This window comes from Phyllobates terribilis, unplaced genomic scaffold (assembly GCF_046119375.1).
Source record: "Phyllobates terribilis strain yellow unplaced genomic scaffold, ASM4611937v1 Scaffold_13__5_contigs__length_258822181, whole genome shotgun sequence".
In the NCBI taxonomy this organism is placed as follows: domain Eukaryota; kingdom Metazoa; phylum Chordata; class Amphibia; order Anura; family Dendrobatidae; genus Phyllobates; species Phyllobates terribilis.
This window is the reverse complement of record NW_027362773.1, coordinates 36031038-36048940: the sequence shown is the minus strand read 5'-3', so window position 1 is coordinate 36048940 and position 17903 is coordinate 36031038. Positions and strand designations below refer to the sequence as shown.

Below are 17903 nucleotides of genomic sequence, written 5' to 3'. Positions count from 1 at the left end.
GGTGATCAGCTGTTTGAGAGGAGTGATTGATGGAATAATACGGCGCGTGCGCTTACTACTAGGACTTCCGTTTCAAATCAAAAGTGACTTCCGGGGTATAGCGCTTGACACGCATGCGGTGGAACGCATTAGTGTCTATTGCGCATAGCCGGAAGTCAGACGGGTCCATTCGTGCGCACGCGCACTCTCCATCATGGAATCCCCATATAGAGGTAACGTAGTTGGAGGGAGGCGTGTCTATCGGGACATTGCGGCAGTAACTGTTTCGTCTGAACGAGAGACAATAGTATGTTACGGGAAAATAAAGGCAATGTGTAAAAGAACCATATGTCAATGGTAATAAAAAAACATAAATCAATAACAATACAAGGTTTGAAAAGAGAAAATAATAATAATAAGGTGAAAGTGAAAAATAGAGTGTAGTGAAAATTAATACAGTGCAAAATGTCTGCAAAAGTAGAAAAAATATTCCTAATGGGAAATAAATTACAAAGTCTAAAGTAAATGCTGAAATATAAATTATATTTCTTCAATTCATGTGTTTTCTAATCCTTTGACTTCATATTTGTGAAAAGAGACCATGAACTGGAAAGAAATGACTTCAGTCACCGCAGCACATCTCCAAACATCAAGATAGAAGATCCACTCCAAGACTGTACCCACAGCAAGAATCAGCAATGAATGCTAGAAGGTAAGTACTAAAGTTAAAACCATATTAAAACACAAAAGACATACACAATAAAATGGTACCTCACAAAAGGAAAGAGAGATGGTACGGGCAATATATCTTATTATGATAAAATAACAAATGAAGTAATATAAAGAGATGGTAGAGAAAGCAACAAATATAGGCATAAGAAATGTAACTATAAGAAGGCAGAGAAGCCAATTTGTTCATTCAGGCCTTGGGGTGAAACAGTACCCAATCTGTAAATCCATTTGCTTTCGAGTCTAGCAAGGGCCTGACCCAAATCACCACCCCTACTTCCCATGTCAATCTGGTCAATACCCTTTATTCTCAACCCCCTGGGATCACTATTGTGGAACATTTTAGAATGTCTGGGGAGAGTTCGTAGACCAGATATCTCATCCATATGAATCGATTTCTCAATGTCCAATATATGCTCCCGAGTCCTTACCTTAAGCTCACGAGTGGTGAGGCCGATATAGACTTTTTTGTACAGACACTCGGCATAATAAATGACACCCTTAGAATCACAGGAGACGGTTTTCCTAATTTCATAAGTCCTACTGTTGTCATGATTGGAAAATTCAGTACTGTTGATCATGTTTCTACAGGCCTTGCATCTTCCGCATTTGGTGAAGCCAAATCTCCTTCTACTAGATCCAGTGGCGCATTGATCCCTCTCATAGTAGCTATGTACCAAGGAATCCTTAAGATTCCTTGATCGTCTAGCCACTGCTATGGGTTTAGGAGGTAGAATTTTCTGCAGAATTGGATCGGTCAGGAGTATGTTCCAGTGTTTCTTCAGGATATCCATGATCTCTGGCCATTGGACATTGTAGTCAGATATAAATCTGACTACTTGCTGGTCATTCTCCCTTTTACTTTTGGTCCCAAAATAACAGTTGTTCTCTGTTAGAATTAACTGCTTTTTGATATCCAGTTTTGATATTCCTATGACTATACCCGCGGTCCTTGAAACGCCTGATGAGATCCTGAGAGTGTTGAAAAAAGGACTCATTATCGGAGCATATCCTCCTTATTCTGAGAAATTGTCCTGTGGGTATCCCCCTACTTGTAGAGGGAAGATGGGAGGAAGAGCTATGCAGCAAGGAATTGGTAGCGGTCTCTTTTCTGTAGACATCAATTATGATATGACCATCACTAGAAGTCCATATATGTAAGTCCAGAAAATTGACCTCCCTACCTTGTTGAAATGTAAGTTTAATGTTCAATTCATTCTGATTTAGCCTTCGCATAAATCTATCCAGCTGCGCAAAGGTGCCCTCCCAGATGAACCAGACGTCATCGATAAATCTTATCCACCCCCGTACGAGGTGGATGTCCTCGATGACGTCTCTCTGAAAGAGGCACCTTTCCCATGCTCCTAAAAACAAATTTGCATAGGAGGGAGCTATATATTAAAACCATATTTTTTGTTTTAATATGGTTTAAACTTTAGTACTTACCTTCTAGCATTCATTGCTGATTCTTGCTGTGGGTACAGTCTTGGAGTGGATTTTCTATCTTGATGTTTGGAGATGTGCTGCTGTGACTGAAGTCGTTTCTTTCCAGTTCCTGGTCTCTTTTCACGAATATGAAGTCAAAGGATTAGAAAACACATGAATTGAAGAAATATAATTTATATTTCAGCATTTACTTTGGACTTTGTAATTTATTTCCCATTAGGAATATTTTTTCCACTTTTGTAGACATTTTGCACTGTATTAATTTTCATTACACTCTATTTTTCACTTTCACCTTATTATTATTATTTTCTCTTTTCAAACCTTGTATTATTATTGATTTATGTTTTTTTATTACCATTGACATATGGTTCTTTTACACATTGCCTTTATTTTCCCGTAACATACTGTTTCACTTCATTACCTCATATCACTATCCCTTTCCTTGTACACTGTTTATGTCTATCTCCCCTCTCTATTGTCTCTCGTTCATACGAAACAGTTACTGCCACAATGTACCGATAGACACGCCTCCCTCCAACTACGTTACCTCTATATGGGGATTCTATGATGGAGAGTGCGCGTGCGCACGAACGGACCCGTCTGACTTCCGGCTATGCGCAATAGACACTAATGCGTTCCACTGCATGCGTGTCAAGCGCTATACCCCGGAAGTCACTTTTGATTTGAAACGGAAGTCCTAGTAGTAAGCGCACGCGCCGTATTATTCCATCAATCACTCCTCTCAAACAGCTGATCACCACTATATTTAAACAAGACACTCTGCACATGCATACACGCCCCCTTGGGAGAAGCACTTTGCGAAACGGCGTCGTCGGGGTAGGTTCCATCCCTCCTCATGTGAGTACATAAACATATCCTCTAGTCCTTTTATAATTCATTATCCATTTATTATATCTAGCTTTCTCAATCCATAACAAGGGGACTTCCCTTATATATGCACTTTGCACCTTCTATGTTTGAGAGATGTAACCCGAGTTTAGCACAGCTATTTAGTTTACAATTTTTGGGCTTATTTCCTTGTTACTTCTTGGCTGGTATAGGATGACTTGATAGTTCATGGGGCTATGTTATACAATTAATTTTACATCTACTTTGAGAACACCGTTTGGGTTTTCCACCTGTGTTTCCTGTTATTTATGTATCATGTTGATGGATGGAACCCGAAGGTCTCTGTTTTTTTAATTATCTGTTTTTTTAATTGTTGTTTTTAAAATTGGAAATAAAATTTACTCTTTTACCTACAATTTTATGTATCTTCCTTTTGAAGCTGGGCTGCTTCGGCTGGAGCTTTTTGTGTGGTAGGTCGCATACATAGTAGTGTGATTGAGATAAAGGGATGTTACAGTGTTTGAGTAACTTGTATATGGAATAAGATTGTTATAAAACCAACAGTAAGGAAGATTGTTATAACGTTTGAAGATTGCAGGTATTAGAATTTGACAAAGAATTCAATATCCAAAGCAATGTCATGAATTTGTAACAATTTGCCACAATTGCAAGTAAAATTACAGCCCATACGGTTAAGTGAAGAAATGACTGAAGACTAGCAATTTCATTTGCTTCATTGCAATAGAACTGGGACTTAGATTATCATTAATGTTGAGCAAGCATGCTCGTTACTCGAGATTTACGAGCATGCTCAGGTGTTTTCAGAGTATCTTCAGCTGCTCGAATGTTATGTTTGAGTCACGCCGTGCACTTGATTTGCGACTGCTTGACAACTTTATTACATGTGAGAATGCCTATTTCTTCGGCATTCCTCACATGTATTAAAGCTGTCAAACAGTCGCAAATCATGAGCACAGAGTGATGAAAATATAACACCCGAGCACAATGAAGATACTCGGCGAGCACCCGAGCATGTTCACCGAAAGGGTTAACAGAACATACTCGCTCATCACTAATTATCATTTATTAGATGTAGTGAAGTCAGACATGAAATTGGTAATATGCATATTTTGGATTTTTCCAATTCTTTTGCATCATTCTAGAAAAGCACCATTTTGGTCTGTGCAAACTGATGCTCTCTTTCTGTTTTAGTACTGGATGAGCATGATTTGGGCTTTCACTAGTCAGTTATCTCTCCTTGCTATCTCATGGAAAAGGCAGAGAGACTACAACATCATATGCCATCCTTCTTTTCAGTTTCCTTTTGTCTTTTGCTGCACTACTGAAGACATAGGGTCCAATTCTTTAAGATTGGCATTGAACATACCAGTATCAGTGAAGAGCTCGCTGGAGTATAAAGTGCCAAATTATTGAGGAAAATAATTCTTTATTTTGGCAAACCTTATTATTAGTGTGCACTTCCGTGCGCCTCACCAGTAATCTTACTCCAGTCAAGGGCTGGAGTAGCATTTCTGGAGTACGAAATGCTGGCACTATTGCTGAATTTGACAGCTGGCATAGCTATGTCCCTTAACTGCAACGGTTCCTCCTCAGAGCTGTGTCAAACTGACAATTCGACACATGTTGAAAACATGAAAAGTCACAAAATTTGTGAGCAACTTCAACAAAATGTTGTGATTTTTCAAAGTGTTTTAGGCCAATTTTAGGGTGAAAACACTTTGATAAATCAGCCTCATTGTCTCTCTTCACATTGATGTTATAGCTCTTGTTTTTAGAGGATCCACAATGGATAGGATGTCTCTATTCATAATATTCCCCACTGCACCTGCCGTTGACCCATAATATTGAATAGAACAGCTTAGCATTAGAATTGAGAAGATCTGCCAAAATTCAAAGTCAGCAAATCACGTGAATGCATCAAGAAACTTCGATCTTCATTGGACTTACTAGATCCAAATTGAATGTTCCTTATGTGGGGTCTCTCCAAATTCCCAGAGCACAATAAATATAGGAAGTAAAAAGATAAAATAATACTCTTCTCATTGCTGACCTGTCCTGCTGTGACCTCCTGACATGCACTACAACAGCAAGGGGCACAGAGAAGTCAGAAGCTGAATTGTCCAGAAGCCAAAGCCAAGAGTGAGGTAGGTCAAAGAAGATGCAAATATGCATGTGACAGGAGAAGGTGAAAAGAAGAGATGCAGATGACAGGTCAGCGGGCTGTGAGGGCACAGGAGGACGGGTGAGCATTAATATTTTTTTCACCTTTTACTGCCCTTCTATGCTTCAGCCAAGTGGTGGCCAGTTGGCCAGTATTTTGCCAAATTTGTGCAGAGCAATGTGGAAAAAAAAATTGTATTTTGAAGAATATGAATTTTCATAATATTTGAGAATTAAATTCTATTCAATTAAATTCACTCATTTCTACACAAATCAATGGAAATTTCAGAGAGTCGATAAGCAGAATATGTACCACTATGTACTGCATGGTAATAGATATTCTTTATACCTTGGAGCTGCCAACTTAGTTTTTTACATAATTTATATTGCATGTATTTACTGGATTAAAGTAATATTTTAAAATGACATGTTATAGATGATCTGTCACAAGTTTTAGAATGTTAAACTGGCAACATTGTGTAATAGTGACTGCAGATCTGAATTAGACGTCTTTTTAATTACTAATCTCCATTGTGGAGATATTATCTTGAAAAGTTTAGGTTATTATTTATGATAAGTCTAAGGGAGCGCTACCAGAGATATGTATATGAAGACGTGCACATTTTCTCCTGGATAACGTTGACCAATCATTAGCACGTGGTGTCATGGAAAAAAGAACTTGCCTCTAAAGAAGCTTAGAACAAGCTATCTCCTGTAATAAATGTAATGACAAGCAGTCCTGTTCTTGGTCCTGAAATCTGTACCTAAGGTGTAATATACAGCAGAGCTAAGTGTGATTATGAACACCTTTATCATCTCCGGGTATTTAATGTAAGAAGAGATGTGATACAGCAAAGCTGTGTGTGACTACAAACACTTCCAGCTTTCATCTCATATCAGTGTGGGGAAGTTGAGTATAGCACAGCTGTGAGCACTGTGAGAGGAGAACTGCAGATGCAGAGGTGTTTGTTATGACACAGCTCTGCTGCTCTGCTCTCCCTCTCCCAAATATTATGCTGTGACATGAACGTTCAAAGTGTTTGTAATCACAATCAGCTCTGCTGTACACAGTTACAGAAATCAGGGCTGAGAATAGGGCAATGTATGAATACATGTCTTGCAGGAGAAAGCATGTTCTTCTGACCTACTGGGGGCGTATTCTTTTTGCCTCCTGCATGACTCCTCCTGCTTATAATTGGTCAACATCTTGCAGGAGAAAAAGTGCACAGCCCCAGGAGAAAAATCTTTCATAATACCCCCTTGGACTTATCATAAATTATGATGTGGTCAAATTTATCATGCTCAAACTGATGAAGGGTTCTGTTTGACAACATACAAACCTAAGAGTAAAGCACAAGATTATATAAATAAATACAAATTCTTCTGTGGTATGGGCATAAATATTCATGGTAGGAAAGCCTGTTTGAGTTATATCTACTGTAAGGTAGAGCTAATGATCATCTTGAGGGGCACTCACTTCACCGGGTCAATTAAAGAACACATGCAACGTTTTCCGGTAATATGAAGTCCACCAGTTTATCACACATTATAAACTGCTTATAACATAGTCCATCTCAGTGGCTAGCAGGAATGTTACACATGTAATATCCTAGAGCCTTTTCAGTGGCAGCTATGCCCGCTTGGCTTCAGATACAGACTTCAGCAAGGTACAGAATCAATATTCATTTAAAGCACCGATTTACCTTTGCCGGGTCTTAGCTGCTTCTATCAGTTCTGTTCTGCCACAGCTGTGGATTAAGGCTCCCAAGACATGGTCTCCAGGCCACGTGCCTTCCAGAGCTACTGGTGTCCCAGACACAGGGATCAGGCCTCTTGCCTTCCAAGGCTACTGGTGTCCCAGACTCAGGGACCAAGCCTCTTGCCTCTCCAGGCTAATGGTATCCCAGACACAGGGACCAGACTTCTCCACTGTTTCAAAAACCACCAGGATTTATATATCCTTCTGTGCGCACAGGACCTGTTATGATGTCACAGTCATGTGATCAGTCACCTGAAGGGGAGGTACGTGTTCATCCAGAACACAACCCCTCTGACATTTTGGCAATGCAGCAAGCCACTGCATTACATATCCCCCCCCCTGTTCAAACTTGTGGGGTTGAACACATAATATACACAATCACATTATAACCCACAGTTCATACAGAGACCGTGTACTTGACATTTGCGCTGCTCAGCCCCTGGAACATTAGTCATCAACATTAGCCCATTCCTTAGGGACCTACCATCCGTCATTGTCTCCAACTTCGTCAAGTCACATTTCCTAGTTGTAAGCTTGTCAGACCTCCCCCGCTCCCAGCGGTCAATACAGCAGTGCGACTCACTTGCGCTTGTATATTACGTTCGGTCCGACTCCGTACTGTCTCGTACTCTTTTGGGACGTTTGCATGGGCCTCTCAGACCTGATTTACTTGAGGTCTCACTACCTTTAAGCCCACGCACACTACCCTCAGGACATCCTGAAAGGTCTCTAACTTCTGATGCAGCTGTTCTAATATTTAGGTGGCCCTTTCTCTGTCTGGTCTCACAATTTATAGATGGCTGCTATCTTCTGCTGCTCAGGCAACGCTGTCTTTCTATTCGAAGTCTGGCGAGATTCAACTGTTCTACCTCTCGCAGGTAGGTCACTCGGTACTCCATCAGCATTCGTATATATGCAAGATTTTCTTCTGTGCCTACAGCAGAGAATGACACCATGCCGTCTACATCCGGTGTCCAGTCCTGATGATCACGTGGACTGCTTATTTTTATCACACCACACTTCTTTACCATCATTTGCATGGTTCGGCCATTTCTCCCAATGAGCTTTCTTTCCAGAGCATTAGGCAACCGGATGACTTCTTCCCGCAGATTTTGAGCTTTTCTCGTAAGCTCCAGTTGTCTAATTGCTTGTTCCGTCTTCAACCGGACAAACTGCTTCATGCAAACACATCGCCAGTGCATGTCACTTAGGATAGCCACCCTCTTCACTGTGACTTCGGTTGTGGACAGGACCACCAGCTGTTTAGCTACTGAGGTCGAGTACACCTTACAGGCTCCCACGGCCTTCTTAAACTCTTCATGCACTGACTCTCTGGTGCATTCTTCTCTCAAATCTTCAGGTACATCTATGAGGCACTTGTACCGAGACTTTTCTGTCTCACCAGTGGTTTCCAGACGATCATCCGGCTCAGGTTTCAGGAACAACTGACTTTCAGCTTCTTCATCCTGTATTCTTCCCCTGAGCTGCCTCACAGCTATGAACTCTAGAATTCTCATCTTGACAACTTCCTTTCCATACTTATCTTTTTTTAACACTCTCTCAGCTCTCCTCAGGTCCACATTCTCATGGTTTAAAGGATTAAGCGCAATTTGTTTGGCCTTCTCCTTCTCCAAGGAGGCCGCGTTCACTGATTGGTACTTTGCCAGGCGACCTTTGAGCTCGACAACTTCTTCCTCTAGCTCAGCTACTCGCCTCTCAGAAACCCATCTCTGAAGCTCTTCCTGCTTCAACTGTTCCTTTATCAGCAGAAATCTCTCAGACATCTCTGTCTCCAATGCGCCCACTCGGCTCTCGACAGCCAGTCTCTCAAGCTTCTCTTGCTTCAAATGCGCTTGTAATGTCTCCTTGAGCTCCTTGATCTCGGCTCTTACATCCACCTAATCATCCAAGCTCGCATTATTCGAGTAGGCATTTGCTTCATACCTCCCTTCTCCGATAGACTTCTCCATCTTTCCCCGCTTAGCTTCCATCCTGCCGATTCTATCCTTAAGGCACGTCTCTGCCCTCTGGAGATCATCACAGAACATCTACAGCTCCTTCACCTGAGCTTCCAATCCCAAGATCTTTCTGCAGAGATCATCAGTCTCATCACGGGTGTCCTGTAGAGTAGTCTCAATCACTTGGCGCATGTGCTCTGCATCCGCCTTATCATCCTCTAGTTTTTCCGTAAGCTTGAGAAGATTCTCATAGTCTCTCTTAGTTTGTTGCAGTTCCCTATTAAATTTTTCACGCATCTTTTCTGCCTCACGGTCGTGACCAGACACTTCATCTTTTAATGCCTCTTTCAGGGCAGATAGCTCCCGGTCTCGCTGGTACAGAGAGTCCTCCAGCCGCTCCTTCTCCTGCATTAGAGGCTTTACTTGGTCTTGGAATTGTTGCAGCTCCTTCATGAGTTCACCAAACCCCTTCTTGGATTCACACAGCTCCCGGTCAAACTGTTCACGCAGTTGTTCTAGGTTTGATCAATTCCAGAAGCTTCATCCTGAAGAGCCCCTTTTAAGGCAGATAGCTCCCTATCCCTCTGGTGTAGACCCTCATCCAGCCTTTGCTTCTCTTGCATTAGCTGCTTCACCTGCTCCTGAAATCTCTGCACTTCCTTTCTTGAGACCTCTGCTTGTTCCGCATCCACAGAGCCTTTCTTCACTTGGTACAGCTCTAACTGTACCAGGGAGAAACAATCTTTCATCACGCACAACTCATCTTCACACTCTGCTTTGTCAAGCTTCAATTGATAAACCTCCTCTTTATTTCTCTGGAACATTTCTTTCCATTTGTTGATTTCCTTGCTGCTTTCCTCCAGTTCTCGCTGCAAGTTCCTCACAAAATGATTTATTTTCTGCCGTTCAGGCTCCAGGCTCAGCTGGTCTGGGGATACATTCTCCATGTTTTTCCTTAGTTGCTGCACGTCACTCTGATACTGCTGCCTGATAGGCTCCAGCTCTTGGTTATGATTGGCCACCTCCTCTTTCAGGGCTGTCGATTCCTGATCCTTCTGTCTCAGTAGATTATCCTGATTGTAACAAATCTGCAGAACTGCATCCAACTCTTCCACATGATCTTCATTGTTGTCTGATACTGTACCGGAGGTTGCTACTGACAACGTCACCTCCTCTTCCCTCCTGATCTCCTCTGCTTCTGAAGGAGGATCCGCACTTGGAATAAAGGCACACAGCATTGCATTTTTGTTATTTACCCTTTCAGCAAAGGCTACAGGAACAACCTTTTCATGGCCCTTGTTCCTTCGACGATGAGAGGGGAACTTTCTCACCTCGTTTAGCTCCTCCTGACTGAACTCTCTTTCTACTTTCGTAGTGTCACTGTCAGTTGTGGGGTCTGTGTCACTCCCCATGGTGTTGTGGGCCAACAAGTCACCCCCCACTTTGATGTCAACCCCTTCTACTGGAGCTACCCAATTATCAATGGTTGAATTGTCATTTTTTGGCGGTACCAGCACACGAATAGTAACCAACTTTGGTACTCTATGCTCCACCTTCTTTTGAGACTCCGCCCCCTTTTGGACAACCACACTTGTAGGGTTTTTTTAAAAAAAAAAGCACGCGATAATCTTAGGACCCAGTTCCCAACATCTCTTATCACCTCCCCGGGCACTCTGGGTCAGTACCGGCGCCCCAGGCGAACTCAAGGAATGGTCCTCTGCAGCCATTCTGTATGGTGCCAACAGCTCCTGCCGTTCCTGCACCATGTCCTGTTACTGTAACTTTAACAGACACCTTAATCGCTCAACAGCTTCAGTCTCATCTGCTGCTCCCTTTACAGCCATCTTTATCTGCTCCTGCATTTCTTCAGGAAACTCTATTTTGCTGAAGAGCGTTTGCAGCTGGACATCTAACCACTTCTCCCTTCCATCTGGGGATACTGCCCCATTCATAGCCATCGTGGTACACTGTTCACACTAGACACTTCACACCGCTCTCCCGGAAAATTCTTGTGGCCCCACCAAGCCACAGCAAACAGGTTTGAGTGCGACAACAATTTTCGTAACCCCGCCGAGTTACAGCCAGATGCTTTAACCTTCATGGCCCCGCCGAGCCACAGCAAGCCAGGTTTGAGAGCGACGACAATTTTTGGAACCCCACCGAGTTACAGCCAGATGCTTTAATCTTCGTGGCCCCGCCGAGCCACAGCAAATGCTTGCATCCACATTCGTCGTCCTGTGCCATTACCGCTAGCAACCAGGCTGCAGTTGTCCGCATTCTCCAACAAATTGTAAGGTAGAGCTAATGATCATGAAGAGGGGCACTCACTTCACCGGGTCAATTAAAGAACACATGCAACGTTTTTTGGTAATATGAAGTCCAGCAGTTTATTACACATCATAAACTGCTTATAACATAGTCCATCTCAGTGGCTAGCAGGAATGTTACACATGTAATATCCTAGAGCCTTTTCAGTGGCAGCTATGCCCGCTTGGCTTCAGATACAGACTTCAGCAAGGTACAACATCAATATTCATTTAAAGCACCATTTTACCTTTGCCGGGTCTTAGCTGTTTCTATCAGCTCTGTGCTGCCACAGCTGTGGATTAAGGCTCCCGAGACGTGGTCTCCAGGCCTCTTGCCTTCCAAGGCTACTGGTGTCCCAGACACAGGGACCAGGCCTCTTGCCTCTCCAGGCTAATGGTGTCCCAGACACAGGTACCAGGCCCCTTGCCTCTCCAGTCTAATGGTGTCCCAGACACAGGGACCAGACTTCTCCACTGTTTCAAAAACCACCAGGATTTATATATCCTTCTGTTCGCATAGGACCTGTGATGATGTCACAGTCATGTGATCAGTCATCTGAAGGGGAGGTACGTGGTCAGCCAGAACACACCCCCTCTGACATTTTGGCAATGCAGCAAGCCGCTGCGTTACACTACCAAAAAGTAAATATACAACAAAAGAAAGTAAAACATAGACTTGAAGTAAGGAAAAAATAGAGTCAAGCAAAGGTATTATTTTGCTCAGTCTATGAACCCCAACAGCTATTAAACTCACAAATGTCAATAGCTATAAATACATCTATAGAACAAAGCTGAAAATAAAACCATCATGTAGTAAAACCAGAAAATTGTGTGTTCATACAATTACTGTCGACCATTGGAAAGCAAATATATTAATCATGTTAAGTGCGAGAAAAGTCAATTAAACTGTGCTGTAAAAGCCCATTTATTGTTGGTTTTGAAGCCACGTAAATGAAACATTTTCATGGTACTATATGGTTAAAGGGCAGCTGTCTGCGTGAATAATCTTGGCATTTATATTACATTTTGACATTTATATCCATATGAAATATCTTGTTTATATTCTGCATCAGATTAAGAAGACTCTCGCACATGGCTGTATTATTACAGCTCTATGCAGTGATGCACAAAGGAGAAATGGGGCACCCATAAACTTCCCATAGTACTTTTATATGCCCTAAATCTAATATCTGTAGGCCACATTTGCATGTTCAGTATTTGGTCTGGATTTTACATCTTATATTATTTTTTACTCCAAAAGATAGGTGTAACATACCTGGCGGCGTCCTTGCATAGTGGTCCATCTCCCACTGTGCAAGAGCGCGCACTTGATCTCCTGTCCAGAATGTCTCTCTGGCTTCCCTCCATGCTGTCTGTTTGTGTCGGTTTCTGCTGCTTAAGGGCGGCGCCCGATCACTTCCTGCTTTTTGTGTCTGCTGTGGGTCGCGCCCCATGTGCGTCCTCAGCCTATTGCTGTCTGTCACCTGGTATATAGCTCAGCTGCTCCCATCTATCCCTGCCTGAGCATAGTGTTTCATTCAGTGTGTGCTTGCACTCTGAAGGTGCCAGGTCCCGTTCTTTGTCTCCTGCCTTGCGGTATCAGTTCCCATGTCTGAACTGAGTCCTGTCTTTGTCTCCTGCCTTGCGGTATCAGTTCCCGTGTCTGAACTGAGTCCTGTCTTTGTCTCCTGCCTTGCGGTATCAGTTCCCGTGTCTGAACTGAGTCCTGTCTATGTCTCCTGTCTTGCGGTATCAGTTCCCATGTCTGAACTGAGTCCTGTCTTTGTCTCCTGCCTTGCGGTATCAGTTCCCGTGTCTGAACTGAGTCCTGTCTTTGTCTCCTGCCTTGCGGTATCAGTTCCCGTGTCTGAACTGAGTCCTGTCTATGTCTCCTGTCTTGCGGTATCAGTTCCCGTGTCTGAACTGAGTCCTGTCTGTGTACTCTTGCCTGCTGCCTCTCCTGGAGGCTGTATTTCCAGGCCTGTCTGAACACGCTCCTAGCCTGTTCCTCCCGCCTTCTAGGGGCCGATTACCTAGACCCGCTCCTGTATCTTGTCTGTCCTGTCTGAACACGCTCCTTGCCTGTTCGTCCCGCCTCTCTGGGGGCCGTATTCCCAGACCCGCTCCTGTATCCCGCTGCAGTGGCGGTCTCCTCCGTACACTCAGTTCCAGTCTGAACTCTCTCCTATCCTTTACCTGTTTTGCCTCTATGTCCGTTCCCTTCCTTTTTCTGCAGAGTCTGAACTCGTACCCTACTCCTGCTTGTTGTCTCTGTACTCCCGTTTGTGAGTTTGTGGTCCACTCGCTACTTCACTGCAAGTACCATGTGGGTATCTGGCTCTGCCTTTCTGCCTTTCTCTTCCTGTCTGTTCCGTGTGAACAGAGCCCTGTCCCCCCTGCTCTGCCTTGCTTGCCGCTCCGGCGGTCTCCGCTCTGCTCCTGCCTTGTTTGCCGCTCTGCGGTTTCCGCTCTGCTCCTGCCTTGTTTACCGCTCTGCGGTTTCCGCTCTGCTCCTGCTTAGCTTGCCGCTCTTGCGGTTTCTGCTCTGCTCTTGCCTTGCTTGCCGCTCCTGCGGTTTCTGCTCTGCTCCTGCCTTGTTTGCCGCTCTGCGGTTTCCGCTCTGCTCCTGCCTTGTTTGCCGCTCTGCGGTTTCCGCTCTGCTCCTGCCTACTTAGCCGCTCTGCGGTTTCCGCTCTGCTCCTGCCTTGTTTACCGCTCTGCGGTTTCCGCTCTGCTCCTGCCTTGTTTACCGCTCTGCGGTTTCCGCTCTGCTCCTGCTTAGCTTGCCGCTCTTGCAGTTTCCACTCTGCTCTTGCCTTGCTTGCCGCTCCTGCGGTTTCTGCTCTGGATCTGCTCGCTGCTCCGGCAGTCCTGTCCTGCTCTGCTTCTGCTCGCTGCTCCGGCAGCCCCGTCCTGCTCTGCATCTGCTCGCTGCTCCGGCAGTCCTGTCCTGCTCTGCTTGCGCTCGCTGATCCAGCAGTCCCGTCCTGCTCTGCTCTTGCCCACCGCTTCAGGCGTTCCCTCTCTGCTGTGTTTGGCTACCGCATCTGCGGTTCTGTTTCTTTGACCCAGTCTGTACTGAGTCTTGTCCTCTCTGTGCTCCAGCCCGTCCTTTCGGCCAGTACCTCCCCGCCTGCATACTCGCCTGTATCCACCCGTCTGCATACCTGCCATGTTCGCTTATATCCACCAGTCTGTGCCAGCCTAACCTGCCTGTTCCAGTAATCCCTGTGTGCGTCAACCCCCGTGTCCGGAGTTTGACCTGGAGTAGCACCTGGTCCCTCTGCCCGGTTTCTCCTTGGTGCACTGGCGTCATATGCCGTCGTGCCACCTTGGTCGGATCGGCCAGATACTTAGTCACGCCCCTCCAGGCACTCTCCGGTTCATGGTCCAGTGGAACCACTACTCCCGCACACGCCAGTCAGTCCGGGCGTGTGCATAACAATAGGTTAGGGCTCATTTTCAGGGGATGTCTTATTTTTTTCCCATGAACAATAATCCACAATTCTTTAATAGAAAAATCAACATTTATTCAAAAATAATCATATCATCACACACAGCACATAGACATGTATATACACACACTGAACATACGGTACATACCAGCATGTCTCCTCTTCAGTTCCTCTAGACTCATGCAGTTAAGGGACCTTTTGTGACATTATGATCATGTCACGAAAGGTCCTTAAGCAATTTTAACCTCATAATAGAAATGATGGGGTCCCTTAAGAGAATGGGGGCCCTGAGAATTTACCCTGTTTTCCCTCCCATTTTCCTAACGCCAGCCTTGCATGCTAGTCTGTCTCCTCTTTAGTTTTTCTAGACTCCTGCAGTTAAAGGACTTTTGGTGAGATCATGGTGTCACCAAAGGTCCTTAAGCATTTTAATCTTGGAATAAAAATGTTGAGGGGCCCCTAAGAGAGTGGGGGTCCTGGGCAATTGACCAGTTTGCCCACCCCCACTCCAAAATGCCAGTCCTGATTGTAACAAAGGTTTATTTTTAGAGTAGATGTTATGACTGCACAGGCACATATACACCAGCAACATAAACCCAGGGAGACTAATATCTAAATCTGCCAGATCCCTGATCAAACTGGTAAAAACCCTATTCTGATCCTGGTCTGTCTCTTCTTGGCCGTATTGGTTGGCACCGTAAGATAACGCAATGGCACCCCCACTTGATGGAGGCTCACTCTGAATGTTCTTAACAGCTCGTAGTATTGCTACAGTAGCTGTTCCCTAAGGAATAAAGAAAACACACACAAAGTAACTGCAACCTACAAAAACTATGCAGAGTGACTGAATCCAATAGAGACTGCTAGGTACATGTTCAGACTGGTCTCTGTCCATCAGGTAATCCTTAGCAGCAAGTCTGATACTTCTTAAAAGAATCCACCAGGAAAGAATATAGCCAGCAATCAATATTTGGAAAAGGAGAGTATGCATAGCAAGAGCCAGAATGTGATCGGACATAGACAATGAGCAATAGAACAAGGTGATAACTGCTCATCATAAGAAAAGAAGAAAATGTGAAGGTAAATAGAAGCTCAGCACTCAGACAGGGACTGATCAAGCTGTAGCTGAACATGGAGGGAAACCAACTACAGAACAAAAGGTCACCAGATCAATCCTCAAGGCATGACAGTAGGGCTTATATATCAAGCATATGCCAAAAATTCTGTAAATCCATGCTAGGGATAATTTTTTGGGGAAACAAGGTATATGTAAGCCAAAATCAGAACTGGACCAATCAGAGAAAAAGTATAATTGAAACACGTCACCACATCTGCATTTTTCACCCACTCCTGGTTTTGGCTTACACATACTGAATGTGTGAATGACATTTAAGCATAATTTTTTTTCCTGACAGATGCCAGCCAAATCTGGAAAAAGAAGATACTGGTATAAGATTTTTCAGACGCCTTGTTATGCATATAGGGAGAATATCTCTGACATATGGAACACAGTAGATGCTGACGTCCAGTAGATCAATCAAGAGTATGTATGTACAGTACCGACCAAAAGTTTGGACATGCATTCTCATTTCAAGATTTTTCTGTATTTTCATGACTTTGAAAACTGTACATTCACACTGAAGGCATCAAAACTATGAATTAACACATGTGGAAATATATACTTAACAAAAAAGTGTGAAACAACTGAAAATATGTCTTATATTCTAGGTTCTTCAAGGTAGCCACCTTTTGCTTTGATGACTGCTTTGCACACTCTTGGCATTCTCTTGATGAGCTTCAAGAGGTAGTCACCGGAAATGGTTTTCACTTCACAGGTGTGCCCTGTCAGGTTTAATAAGTGGGATTTCTTGCCTTATAAATGGGGTTGGGACCATCAGTTGTGTTGTGCAGAAGTCTGGTGGATAAACAGCTGATAGTCCTACTGAATAGACTGTTAGAATTTGTATTATGGCAAGAAAAAATCAGCTAAGTAAAGAAAAACGAGTGGCCATCATTACTTTAAGAAATGAAGGTCAGTCAGTCCAAAAAATTTGGCAAACTTTGAAAGTGTCCCCAAGTGCAGTTGCAAAAACCATCAAGCGCTTCAAAGAAACTGGCTCACATGAGGACCGCCCCAGGAAAGGAAGACCAAGAGTCACCTCTGCTTCTGAGGATAAGTTTATCCGAGTCAACAGCCTCAGAAATCGCAGGTTAACAGCAGCTCAGATTAGAGAGCAGGTCAATGCCACACAGAGTTCTAGCAGAAGACACATCTCTTCAACAACTGTTAAGAGGAGACTTTGTGCAGCAGGCCTTCATGGTAAAATAGCTGCTAGGAAACCACTGCTAAGGACAGGCAACAAGCAGAAGAGACGTGTTTGGGCTTAAGAACACAAGAAATGGACATTAGGCCAGTTGAAATCTGTGCTTTCGTCTGATGAGTTCAAATTTGAGATCTTTGGTTCCAACCACCGTGTCTTTTTGCGACGCAGAAAAGGTGAACGGATGGACTCTATATGCCTGGTTCCCACCGTGAAGCATGGAGGAGGAGGTGTGATGGTGTGGGGGTGCTTTGCTGGTGACACTGTTGGGGATTTATTCAAAATTGAAGGCATACTGAACCAGCATGGCTACCACAGCATCTTGCAGCGGCATGCTATTCCATCAGGTTTGTGTTTAGTTGGACCATCATTTATTTTTCAACAGGACAATGACCCCAAACACACCTCCAGGCTGTGTAAGGGCTATTTGACCAAGGGGGAGAGTGATGGGGTGCTACACCAGATGACCTAGCCGCCACACTCACCAGACCTGAACCCAATCGAGATGGTTTGGGGTAAGCTGGACCACAGAGTGAAGGCAAAAGGGCCAACAAGTGCTAAGCATCTCTGGGAACTCCTTCAAGATTGTTGGAGACCATTTCCGGTGACTACCTCTTGAAGCTCATCAAGAGAATGCCAAGAGTGTGCAAAGCAGTCATCAAAGCAAAAGGTGGCTACTTTGAAGAACCTAGAATAAAAAACATATTTTCAGTTGTTTCACACTTTTTTGTTAAGTATATAATCCCACATGTGTTAATTCATAGTTTTGATGCCTTCAGTGTGAATGTACAATTTTCATAGTCAAGAAAATACAGAAAAATCTTTAAATGAGAAGGTGTGTCCAAACTTTTGGTCGGTACTGTATATATATATTTTTTTTATATAGGATTTACAGTTGCAATTATCAGTTGTAAATATAT

The 17903-nt window shown here is 43.9% G+C and overlaps 1 protein-coding gene and 1 pseudogene across 4 annotated transcripts in view; both read right to left on the bottom strand.

The window, feature by feature from the left end:
- LUZP2 (leucine zipper protein 2) overlaps positions 1-17903 on the bottom strand; it is a 1401083-nt gene that overhangs the window by 956032 nt on the left and 427148 nt on the right. The gene's annotated exons all lie outside the window — the stretch shown is intronic.
- On the bottom strand, positions 4889-10667 carry LOC141173656 (cingulin-like; annotated as a pseudogene).